A 13,198-nucleotide genomic window follows, 5' to 3' on the forward strand; every position below is an offset into this window, starting at 1 on the left:
ACACAGATGGAGATAGAGGATATGATAACCTAGTGAAATAAGTCAGAGAAAGACAAATGCCATATGATTCACTCATATGTGGAGTTGAAGAAACAAAACAAAGAAAGAGACGAACAAAAAAACAGAGTCTTCTCCCTCCCGGTGCTGCAGGGTCCCCCCCCACAGGGGACCACCGGTGGCAAAGCTAGCTAAGCTTGCCTCTCCTGCCCTTGTTCACCTTGCGGATCCACGCCGTCTAATATGCCCTTGGCCAGATCCCATTGAAGCAGCACCACAAGCCTGGCAGTGTGCAGGCAGCCCAGACAGGGACCACACCACTCCACGATGAGTCCTGCCCCTGGAAGAGGGGACGATAAGGTACACACTGGTCTGACTGTGGCCACAGCGGGGGGCTGGGGGCAGACATCAGGTCTGACTACGGCCCACCCAACAGCACAATTTACTCCAGACAGCACAGGGGAAGTGCCCTGCAGTTTGGAGCTACCGCAGGGACTGCCCAAAATGATGAAACGGAAGAATTCTCCTCAAAAGAAACTCCAGGAAGTAGCGACAGCTAACAAATAGATCAAAACCGATTTAAGCAATATAACAGAACAAGAATTTAGAATGATAGTCATAAGATTAATCGCTGGCCTTGAAAAAAATCATAGAGGACAGCAGAGAATCTATTGCTACAAAGATCAAGAAATAGTCATGAGGAATTAAAAAATGCTATAAATGAGGTGCAAATAAAATGGAGGCAGCCATAGCACAGATCAAAGAGGCAGAGGAGAGAATAGGTGAGTTAGAAGATAAAATTATGGAAAAAGAGGAAGCTGAAAAAAAGAGATAAAATAATCCAGGAGTATGAGGGGAGAATTAGAGAACTAAGTGATGCAATCAAATGGAACAATATCCGTATCATAGGAATTCCAGAAGAAGAAGAGAGAGAAAGGGGCTGAAGGTGTACTTGAGCAAATCATAGCTGAGAACTTCCCTGATCTGGGGAAGGAAACGGGCATTGAAATTCAAGAGGTACAGAGAACTCCCTTCAGACCTAACTTGAATCGATCTTCTGCATGACTTTCATAGTGAAACTGGCAAAATTCAAGGATAAAGAGAGAATTCTGAAAGCAGCTAGGGATAAACAAGCCCTAACATCCAAAGGTAGACACATAAGAATAGTAGCAGACTTATCTACTGAAACTTGGCAGGCCAGTAAGGAATGGCAGGAAATCTTCAATGTGATGAACAGAAAAAATACACAGCCAAGAATCCTTTATCCAGCAAGTCTGTCATTCAGAATAGAAGGAAAGATAAAGGTTTTCCCAAACAAGCAAAAACTGAAGGAATTCATTACCACTAAACCAGCCCTACGAGAGATCTTAAGGGATACTCTGTGAGTGAAGTGTTGCAAGGACCACAAAGTACCAGAGACATCACTACAAGCATGAAACCTACAGATATCACAATGACTCAAAACCCATATCTTTCAATGATAACACTGAATGTAAATGGACTAAATGCTTCAACTAAAAGACATAGGGTGTCAGAATGGATAAAAAAACAAGACCCATCTATTTGCTGTCTACAAGAGACTCATTTTAGACCTGAGAACACCTTCAGATTGAAAGTGAGGGGATGGAGAACTATCTATCATGCTACTGGAAGTCAAAAGAAAGCTGGAGTAGCCATACTTATATCAGACAAACTAGACTTTAAATTAAAGGCTGTAACAAGAGATGAAGAAGGGCATTGTATAATAATTACAGGGCATTATATAATAATTCCATCAGGAAGAACTAACAATTATAAATGTCTATGCGCTGAATACAGGAGCCCCCAAATATACAAAACAATTAATTACAGACATAAGCAACCTAATTGATAAGAATTTGGTAATTGCAGGGGACTTTAATACTCCACTTACAATGGATAGATCATTTAGAGACAGAATCAATTAAGAAACAAGGGCCCTGAATAATACATTGGATCAGATGGACTTGACAGATATATTGAGAACTCTGCATCCCAAAGCAACAGAATATACTTTCTTCTCGAGTGCATATGGAACATTCTCCAAGATAGATCACATACTGGGTCACAAAACACCCCTTCATAAGTATACAAGAATTGAAATCATACCATGCACACTTTCAGACCACAATGCTATGAAACTTGAAATCAACCACGGGAAAAAGTCTAGAAAACCTCCAAAAGCATAGAGGTTAAAGAACACCCTACTAAAGAATGAATGGGTCAACCAGGTAATTAGAGAAGAAATTTAAAAGTATATGGAAACAAACGAAAATGAAAATACAACAATCCAAATGCTTTGGGATGCAGCGAAGGCAGTCCTGAGAGGAAAATACATTGCAATCCAGGCCTATCTCCAGAAACAAGAAAAATCCCAAATAAAAAATCTAACAGCACACCTAAAGGAACTAGAAGAAGGACAGCAAAGACACCCAAAACCCAGCAGAAGAAGAGGAATAATAAAGACTAGAACAGAAATAAACAATATAGAATCTAAAAAAAAAACCAATAGAACAGATAAATGAAACCAAGAGTTAGTTTTTTGAAAAAATAAACAAAATTGATAAACCTCTAGCCAGGCTGCCCAAAAAGAAAAGGGAGAGGACCCAAATAGATAAAATCATGAATGAAAATGGAATGATTACAACCAATCCCTCAGAGATACAAGCAATTATCAGGGAATACTATGAAAAATTATATGCCAACAAACTGGACAACCTGGAAGAAATGGACAAATTCCTAAGCACCCACACATTTCCAAAACTCAAACAGGAAGAAATAGAAAACTTGAACAGATCCATAACCAGTGAAGAAATTGAATCAGTTATCAAAAATCTCCCAACAAATAAGAGTCCAGGACCAGATGGCTTCTCTGGGGAATTCTACCAGACATTTAAAGTACAGATAATACATATCCTTCTCAAGCTGTTCCAAAAGAATAGAAAGGGAAGGAAAACTTCCAGACTCATTCTATGAAGCCAGCATTACTTTGATTCCCAAACCAGACAGAGACCCAGCAAAAAAAAGAGAACTACAGGTCAGTATTACTGATGAATATGGATGCAAAAATTCTCAACAAGATACTAGCAAATCGAATTCAAGAGCATTTAAAAAGAATTATTCACCATGATCAAGTGGGATTCATTCCTGGACTGCAGGGCTGGTTCAACAATTGCAAATCAATCAATGTGATACATCACATTAATAAAAGAAAAGAGCCATATGATCCTGACAATCGATGCAGAAAAAGCATTTGACAAAATTCAGCATCCTTTCTTAATGAAAACCCTCGAGAAAGTCGGGATAGAAGGAACATATTTAAACATCATAAAAGCCATTTATGAAAAGCCCACAGCTAATATCATCCTCAATGGGGAAAAACTGAGAGCTTTCCCCCTGAGATCAGGAACACAACAGGGATGTCCACTCTCCCTGCTGTTGTTTAACATAGGGTTGGAAGTTCTAGCATCAGCAATCAGACAACAAAAGGAAATCAAAGGCATCCAAATTGACAAAGATGAAGTCGAGCTTTCACTTTTTGCAGATGACATGATACTATACATGGAAAACCCGATAGATTCCACCAAAAGTCTGCTAGAACTGATACATGAATTCAGCAACGTCTCAGGATACAAAATTAATGTACACAAATCAGTTGCATTTCTATACACAATTAATGAGGCAGCAGAAAGACAAATAAAGAAACTGATCCCTTTCACAATTGCACCAAGAATCATAAAACACCTAGGAATAAACCTAACCAAAGATGTAAAAGATCTGTGTGATGAAAACTATAGAAAGCATATGAAGGGAATTGAAGAAGACACAAACAAATCGGAAAACATTCCATGCTCATGGATTGGAAGAATACATATTGTTAAAATGTTAATACTACCTAAAGCTATCTACACATTCAATGCAATCCCAATCAAAATTGCACCAGCATTCTTCTCTAAGCTAGAACAAGCAATCCTAAAATTTATATGAAACCACAAAAACGCCAAATAGCCAAATATTGAAGAAGAAGACCAAAGTGGGAGGTATCACAACCCCAGACTTTAGCCTCTACTACAAAGCTATGATCATCAAGATAGCATGGTATTAGCACAAAAACAGACACATAGACCAATGGAATAGAATAGACACTCCAGAATTTGACCCACAAAAGTATGGCCAACTAATCTTTGACAAAGCAGGAAAGAATATTCAATCAAAAAAAGACAGCCTCTTTAACAAATGGTGCTGGGAGAACTGCAGATTTCTGTGTGTTGATTTTATATCGTGCAACTTTGCTGAATTCATGAATCAGTTCTATCAGTTTTTTGGTGGAATCTTTTGGGTTTTCCATATAGAATATCATGTCATCTGCGAAGAGTGAAAGCTTGACCTCCTCCCGGCTGATTTGGATTCCCTTTATTTCTCTGTGTTGTCTGATTGCAGAGGCTAAGACTTCCAATAATATGTTAAACAACAGTGGTGAGAGTGGACATCCCTGTCTTCTTCCTGACCTTAGGGGGAAAGGTCTCAGTTTTTCCCCACTGAGGATGATATTAACGTTGGGTCGTTCATATATGCCTTTATGATCTCAAGGTATGCTCCTTCTATCCCTATGTTCTTGAGGGTTTTTATCAAGAAAGGATGCTGTATTTTGTCAAATGCTTTCTCTGCATCTATTGAGAGGATCATATGGTTCTTGTCGTTTCTTTTATTGATATGATGAATCACGTTAATTGTCTTGCAGATATTGAACCAGCCCTGCATCCCAGGAATAAATCCCACTTGGTCATGGTGAACAATTTTTTTAATGTATTGTTGGATCCGGTTGGCTAATACCTTGTTGAGGATCTTTGCATCCATGTTCATCAGGGAAATTGGTCTATATTCTCCTTTTTAGTGGGGTCTCTGTCTGGTTTTGGAATAAAGGTAATGCTGGCTTCATAGAAAGAGTGTGAAGTTTTCTTTCCATTTCTATTTTTTGGAACAGTTTCAAGAGAATAGGTGTTAACTCTTCCTTAAATGTTTGGTAGAATTCCCCTGGAAAGCTATCTGACCCTGGACTCTTGTTTTTGGGGAGATTTTTAATTACTAATGTGATTTTTTTTACTGGTTATGGGTCTGTTCAAATTTTCTATTTCTTCCTGTTTCAGTTTTGGTAGTGTATATATTTCTAGGAATTTGTCATTTTCTTCCAGATTGCCCATTTTATTGGCATATAATTGCTCATAATATTCTCTTTTATTGTTTTTATTTCTGCTGTGTTGGTTGTGATCTCTCCTCTTTCATTCTTGATTTTATTTATTTGGGTCCTTCCCGTTTTCTTTTTGATCACACTGGCTAGTGGTTTATCAATTTTGTTAATTCTTTCAAAGAACCAGCTTCTGATTTTATTGATCTGTTCTACTGGTTTTTTTTTTTTTTTTTTTTTTTTTGGTTTCGATAGCATTAATTTCTGCTCTTATCTTTATTATTTCCTATCTTCTGCTGGTTTTGGGTTTTATTTGCTGTTCTGTTTCCAGCTCTTTAAGGTGTAAGGTTAGGTTGTGTATCTGAGATCTTTCTTCCTTCTTTAGGAAGGCCTGAATTGCTATATAATTTCATCTTATGACTGCCTTTGCTGAATCCCAGAGGTTTTGGGTTGTGGTGTTATCATTTTCATTGGCTTCCATACACTTTTTAATTTCCTCTTTACCTTCTTGGCTGGCCCATTCATTCTTTAGTAGGATGTTCTTTAGTCTCCAAGTATTTGTTACTTTTCCAAATTTTTTCTTGTGGTTGATTTTGAGTTTCATAGGGTTGTGGTCTGAAAATATGCACGGTATAATCTTGATCGTTTTGTACTTGCTGAGGGCTGATTTGTGTCCCACTATGTGGTCTATTCTGGACTACGTTCCACGTGCACTGGAGAAGAATGTATATTCCGCTGCTTTAGGATGAAATATTCTATTAAGTCCATCTGTCCAGTGTGTCATTCAAAACCATTGTTTCCTTGTTGACTTTTTGATTAGGTGATCTGTCCATTGCTGTGAGTGGGTGTTGAAGTCTCTTGCTATTATGATATTACTATCGATGAGTTTCTTTATGTTTGTGATTAATTGATTTATATATTTGGGTGTTCTCACATTTGGTGCATAAATGTTTACAACTGTTAGGTCTTCTTGATGGATAGACCCCTTGATTACGGTATAATGCCCTTCTGCATCTCTTGATAAAGTCTTTATTTTAAAGTGCAAATTGTCTGATATGAGTATGGCTACTCCGGCTTTCTTTTGTTGACCATTAGGGTGATAGATGGTTCTCCATCCCCTTATTTTCAATCTGAAGGTGTCTTTAGGTCTCAAGTGGGTCTCTTGTAAACAGCATAGAGATGGATTTTGCTTTCTTAGCCATTCTGGTACCCTATGTCTTTTGATTGGAACATTGAGTCCATTGATGTTTAGAGTGAGTACTAAAAGATATGAATTTATTGCTATTATGTTGCTTGTCGAGTTGGAGTTTCTGGTGGTGTTCTCTGGTCCTTTCTAATCTCTGTTGCTTTTAGTATTTATTTATTTCTTATTTATTTATTTATTTATTTATCCATTCATTCATTTATCTTTTTTTTTTTTTTCATCTTTTCTCCCCTCAGAGAGTTCCCCTGAAACTTTCTTGCAGGGCTGGTTTAGCGGTCACAAACTCCTTTAATTTTTGTTTGTCTGGGAAACTTTTTATCTGTCCTTTTATTTTGAATGACAGCCTTGCTGGATAAAGAATTCTTGGCTGCAGGGGCGCCTGGATGGCTTGGTCGGTTAAGCATCCGACTTCAGCTCAGGTCACGATCTCACGGTCCGTGAGTTCGAGCCCCGCGTCGGGCTCTGTGCTGACAGCTTAGAGCCTGGAGCCTGCTTCAGATTCTGTGTCTCCCTCTCTCTCTGCCCCTCCCCTGTTCATGCTCTCTCTCTGTCCCAATAATAAATAAACGTTAAAAAAAAAAAGAATTCTTGGCTGCATATTTTTCTGATTCAGCACATTGAATATATCCCGCCACTCCTTTCTGGCATGCCAAGTGTCTGTGGATAGGTCTGCTGCAAACCTGATCTGTCGTCCCTTGTAGGTTAGGGACTCTTTTTCCCTTGCTGCTTTCATGATTCTCTTCTTGCCTGAGTATTTTGTGAATTTGACTATGATATGCCTTATTGATGCTTGGTTTTTGTTGAATCTAATGGGAGTCCTCTGTGCTTCCCGGATTTTGATGTCTGTGTCTTTCCCCAGGTTAGGAAAGCTTTCCACTATGATTTGCTCACATAACCCTTCTACCTTTATTTCTCTCTCTTCCTCTTCTGGGACCCCTATGATTCTGATGTTGTTCCTTTTTAATGAGTCACTGTTTTCTCTAATTCTTAAATTGTGCTCTTTTGCCTTAATCTCCCTCTTTTTTTTCTGCTTCATTATTCTCCATATGTTTGTCCTCTATATCACTGATTCTCTGTTCTGCCTCATCCATCCTTGCCACCACAGCATCCATTCGAGATTGCAGCTCAGTTATAGCAGTTTTTATTTCATCCTGACTAGTTTTTACTTCTTTTATCTCTGCAGAAAGGGATTCTAATCTATTTTCAACTCCAGCTAGTATTCTTATTATCTTGATTCTAAATTCTGGTTCAGACATCTTGCTTGTATCTCTGTTGGTTAAGTCCCTGGCTGTCGTGTATTCCTGCTCTTTCTTTTTGGGTAAATTCCTTCGTTTCATCATTTTTAAGGGAGAAAAGGAATTAATGAGGTAGAAAAATTGAAATTAAAAAAAAATTAAAGTTAAAAACCTATTAAAATTAAAAAATTAAACACACACACACACACACAAAATTGAATAAATGATGCTAGAACCTAGGTATGTTTGGTCTGGGTGTTGAAAGTGGCTTGATAGATTAGAGAAAAAAGGGTAAAAAAAGAAAAATAAAGGAAATCATTTGAAAATTTGAAAAAATGAATACACTGAAGTAGACTAAAATGAAATGATGGAAGTAAAATAGAATTTGAAAAAATTTACACATAAGTTAAAAATATAGTAGAAAAAAATCAAAGGAAATATTTTTAATAAAAATTAAAAATAAAAATTTTTTTCTCTTTCTGTATTCAAGAAAAAGGAAAGAAACAAAAAAGAGAAAAAAAAGAAAAGAAAGAAAATAAATTGAATAGTTGGACCAGCTAACAAACTGAAGTACGACTGAAATTACTTGGTTTTCCCCTAGAAGTCAAACAATGAAGTGCTTTATAGTCCATAAACTAAGCGGCCGGTGAGACTTGTGTTCTTGAAGAGGGAGGTTGGCCCAGTTGGGCAGGGCTCCGTGTAACGGCTCCGTTATCCTCCAGATGGCGCTGCTAGCCTACTGGGGTGGATTGTTGTGGTGCTTGTAGGTGTGTATGCGCATGCACGGGAGCGGTGAAAATGATGTCACCCAGCTACCCAGTCTCTAGCATCAGAACTCTGTTCTCCCCGATCAGCAATCATGCACCCATCCTTCATCTTCAGCTTCTCTCCACTCTGCACTTCCACCGCTGTCTGTGACCAAGCCCCAAGTAGCACCTCCCTCCCGCGTTTTGTCTCAGATGTGGCTGCCTTCCCCCGTCCCCCACTTCTGAGGGACTGTAGCTTTGACCTGCTCCGCCCCTCTGCGGAGGGTCTCACCGAACAATGGCTGGGTGCTGGCTGCACCCAGGAACGCTTGCAGAACCGTGCTGCTGCCGATGCCCAGAGACTGCAGCCAGGTGCCAGCCCGCCCCAGAAAAAGTTCGTGAGACAGTGTAGCAGCAGTTTTTCAGGGATTATGGAAAATCACAACACACATCTGGCACCCCAACGACCTTGTTCTAGCACCAGCGAATGTGGCCGTTCTCTGGGGTCTGCTGGGCCCAGGTGGCCTCACAGCCTCTACCAAATGTGCTTCCAACAGTGGAACCGCTTCTCCCAGTGTGCCCCGAGAACCTCCTGGACCTACTCTGCTCCTGGGGATTTGCCTTATCCACCAGATTAGCACCACGTATTGAGCTGCAGAGTTGCAGACTCTGTACTCCCCCTGTTTATAGTCTCAATGGAATTTAAACCCTCTCCTTTCTCCCTTTTTAGTTCAGTCCTCGTGGCTGTTTCCAATTTTCAACTTCTCTCCAGCTGCTTTTGGGGAGGGGTGCTTTTCCCGTATTCTCCCCCCCCCCCATCTCTGTCTTCTCTCTGCATGCAAAAGTGGCTCCCTGCCCTCCGCGGCTTCTGTTTTCCCAAGTTCACCTCTCCACACCATGTATCTGCTGAATTCTGTGGTTCAGGTTGTGCAGATTGTTGTGTTAATCCTCCAATCAGTTTTCTAGGTGTGTAGGATGGTTTAGTTTTGGTCTGGCTGTATTTCATAGACACGAGACACGCAAAAAACTTCCTTGCTGTTCTGTTATCTTGGCTCCTCCCTGTTGGGCCTTACATTTAAGAGCATGGTCCCTGTAGGGGTGTCTGGGTGGCTCAGTCGGTTAAGTGTCCCACTTTGGCTCATGTCAGGATCTCGTGGTCCCGAGTTTGAGCCCCACGTTGGGCTCTGTGCTGACAGCTCAGAGTCTGGAGCCTGCTTCAGATTCTGTGTCTTCCTCTCTCTCTGCCCCTGCCCCACTCACGTGACAGTTTTGTCCAAGAGGATATCCACAGAGTACCTTGTGGGCACGAGCTGATTGTAGTTACAAACTTTCACCTAAGACTTGAACTTGGTCTTTGACCTCTAGGCGTTTTCTTCTTGCCCATGGCAGCTGTCACTTTGAGTGGATAGCAGTCAATTCCAGCCAACAGAACATGGCTGCATGAACAGTCTGAGGTGCCATTATCAATGTTCTTCATGATAACCACTCTGTGTCCAGAGTAGTGTCCAGCCGGGACCAGCACCACTTTTCCAGGTTCCATGAACTTGCCCATCTTGACGTAAGGCACTCGAGCCTACAGCAGAAAGCAAAAAAGGGCTGGAGCTTCTCCTCTTGATTTTGATATATATGCTTTGTTTTCTTTTGGTCTTGACACACAGGGGCATGAAACTCACACACACACACACACTGATGTTAAACCATCAATAAGTCCACGGTGATGAGCAGAAACAAATGCAAAGCGATTCTGGAGTTGGAGTATTATTTAGACATAAAAAAAAATGAAGCACTGACACATGCTACAATGTGGATAATCCTTGAAAACATTATGCTAAGTGGAGGAAGCCACACAAAAAAGGTCACCCAGTGTAGGACTCCGTATATATGAAATATCCAGAGAGGTGAAAACACAGAAACTGGTGCAGCTTGGTGGTTGACAGGGGCTACGTGTGGTGGTAAGAAATGGGGCGCAACTGCTTAATGAGTATGAGGGTTCCTCTTGTGATAATCGAAATGATTTTGAACCAGGTAAGGGTGGTGGTTTAGCAATGTTTCGAATGAACTAAATGCCATTGGGTTATTCACTTTAACTTGTTTTTTTTAATGTTTATTTATTTTGAGAGAGAGAGAGAGTACGAGCAGGGAAGGGATGGAAAGAGAGAGGGAGACACAGAATCAGAAGGATCCTGGCTCTGAGCTGTCAGCACAGAGCCCGATGTGGGGCTTGAACTCATTAACTGTGAGATTACGTCCTGAAACGAAGCTGGATGCTCAACCGACTGAGCCACCCAGGAGCCCTGAGTTATCCACTTTAAAAGAGTTGATTTTACATTATGCCGATTTTACGTCAATTAAAAAAAAATTAAAAAAAAAAAAACTATTCTGGAGTGACACTTCCACAATGTGGAAAAATTCATACCGAAGGTTAGTTCATAATAGAAAACCAAAAACACTATCTGAGTCAACAGAAGCAACAAACAGGAGGATTAGAAACAGAAGAACCCACAACAAGAACTTATTTATTTATTTACTTATTAATTTTTAGAGAGAGAGAGAGAATGTGAGCAGCAGAGAGGGGCAGAGAGAGAATCTCAAGCACATGACCCATGTGAGGCTCAAGCACATGACCCTGAGATCATGACCTGAGCTAAAATACAGCTTTCACAAATGAAAAACATAATATAAATTTTTTAATGAAGTCGGGAACAACTGATTCAGTTAAAACTGAGGATAATAAAAAGATTAAAAATATGTAAGACATTTCAAAACCTGAATGATGAATGAGAACATTCCAGAAAATGTCTAATAAAAATTCTAGGGGAAAAAAATAAAAGAAAAAAATAAGAGAGGCAATATTTGAGGAGTCAAGGACCCATCATTTTCTATAATTCTCATTATTGTCTAATAAAAGTATAAATGATCACTGTCAGCCCAGAGGCCAACACGGGGCTTGAACCCACAAACTGTGAGATCATGACCTCAGCTGAAACCAAGGGTCAGACATTTAATAGACTCAATTATACAGGTGTCCCAGTTAAATTACTTTTAAGAAAAATTTGTCAATATCTAATAAAGTTGAAGAACATATATATATATATATATATATATATACTTTCTACAGATATAGATATTGAAGAATATATATACTTGTACTTTTTAAGAAAAATTTGCCAATATCCAATAAAGTTGAAGAATGTACTTGCAATATATATATATATATATATATATATATATATATATATATGAATGTATATATACTTGTACTTTTCTCATGGGGAGAAAATCTCAGAATAAGTACCCATGCAGTAATGTATCTTGCAGCCTTATCTGTTTTTTCCTTTTAAATTTTATGTTTATTTATTTTTGAGAAGGAGAGAATCAGAGTGCAAACAAGGGAGGGGCAGAGAGAGAAGGAGACACAGAATCTGAAGCAGGCATCAAGTTCTGGGATGTCAGCACAGAGCCCAACCTGGGGCTGGAACTCACAAACCATGAGATCATGACCTGAGCCAAAGTCGGATGCTTAGCTGACTGAGCCACCCAGGCGCCCCGCAGCCTTATTTGTAAAAGGGAAAATATGGGACCCTATTAACTGAATCACTCCCAGGACATCTTTGACACACGCTGCTTCTATACATTAGGAAATGTGCATTCAGTCACCAGAAACTGTATACTACTCAAGAGTTAAAACATTTGACTAAATTTTATTTGAGGAAAAAGTCCTGTAATTGAGTTCAAAATAAAAAAATATAAATTAATAAGCAGAGACATAAATACTTTAAAATACCCTGCCAATTTATAGAGGTCTGCTGAAACAATGTGCTCAAAATAAAGCTAATATGTACCTTTCAGAAGCGTGTCCCATTCCGATCTGGATTCAAAATCAGTTTTGTAGTTGTACTATGCACAATTCCAAGGGGCTTGACTCTTTGGTCGGTTCACAAGCTATATATAAATAGTGGATGAGAAGTAAGGGATGAAAATATGCCTACAGAGGAACAGGAGTTTCAGCAGCAAGGGATGACAGCAGCAATAAAAAGCAGATGCATTTACACAAAAGTCTTGTCACTTTGAGTCCCTTAATTTGGAGTTGTACAACCCTGTGGACCCGTTTTTCGTGAAGCCTTCATTATATTACGGTATGGCTTTAAAGTCCGTGTTCAGAGTAAATCATTAGCCCACATTTCATTTTGTTCCATACGTCCTGTTTAAGAGAGTAGGTTAAGAAGAATGGACTAGAATGTGTAGACACGAAACACACGATTGAAGAAAGATAAATAAAGGGGAAGGTTCTTGAAGCTTACGCCGCCGACAGTGTGAACTCAAGGCATGCTGCTGGGTAGGTGAACTTCCGGAGCCAGATACCCTTAAAGTTGTGTGATTCTCCTGAAGCAATACCTGGAAGGCAGGGGTGACATCAAGGAGATCAGCTGTCTGCTCTGCTTTCAAGAAATAAATGGCATGGAAGCAAGAAATGTCGTTTTAAAAAAATGGCGTATCCTATGCACTATGATCCTCTCTGATTAAACCCTCTATAAACCTTCAGTAACACATATGCGTCCTATTATGCTCTGGAATGAAGGATTTGTGATGGTGACAGGGGATGGTGTTGAGTCCTGCCCAACGGGCGGTGAAAATAAAGAACTGCCGGCGGGTACAGCTAAGAGTCAAGTTCCGGCCAATGCTTTGTCGTGGAGCTAAGGACATCCCCATTAGAAGCCCTGTGTGAAGAGCAGGTCATACGTCATTTGGGAAACAGCAATGAAGATCTTCTAAACTTGAACAACACCGCAAAATTACATTACAGCATTGCTGA

This window comes from Leopardus geoffroyi, chromosome B4 (assembly GCF_018350155.1).
Source record: "Leopardus geoffroyi isolate Oge1 chromosome B4, O.geoffroyi_Oge1_pat1.0, whole genome shotgun sequence".
Taxonomy (NCBI): Eukaryota; Metazoa; Chordata; class Mammalia; order Carnivora; family Felidae; genus Leopardus; species Leopardus geoffroyi.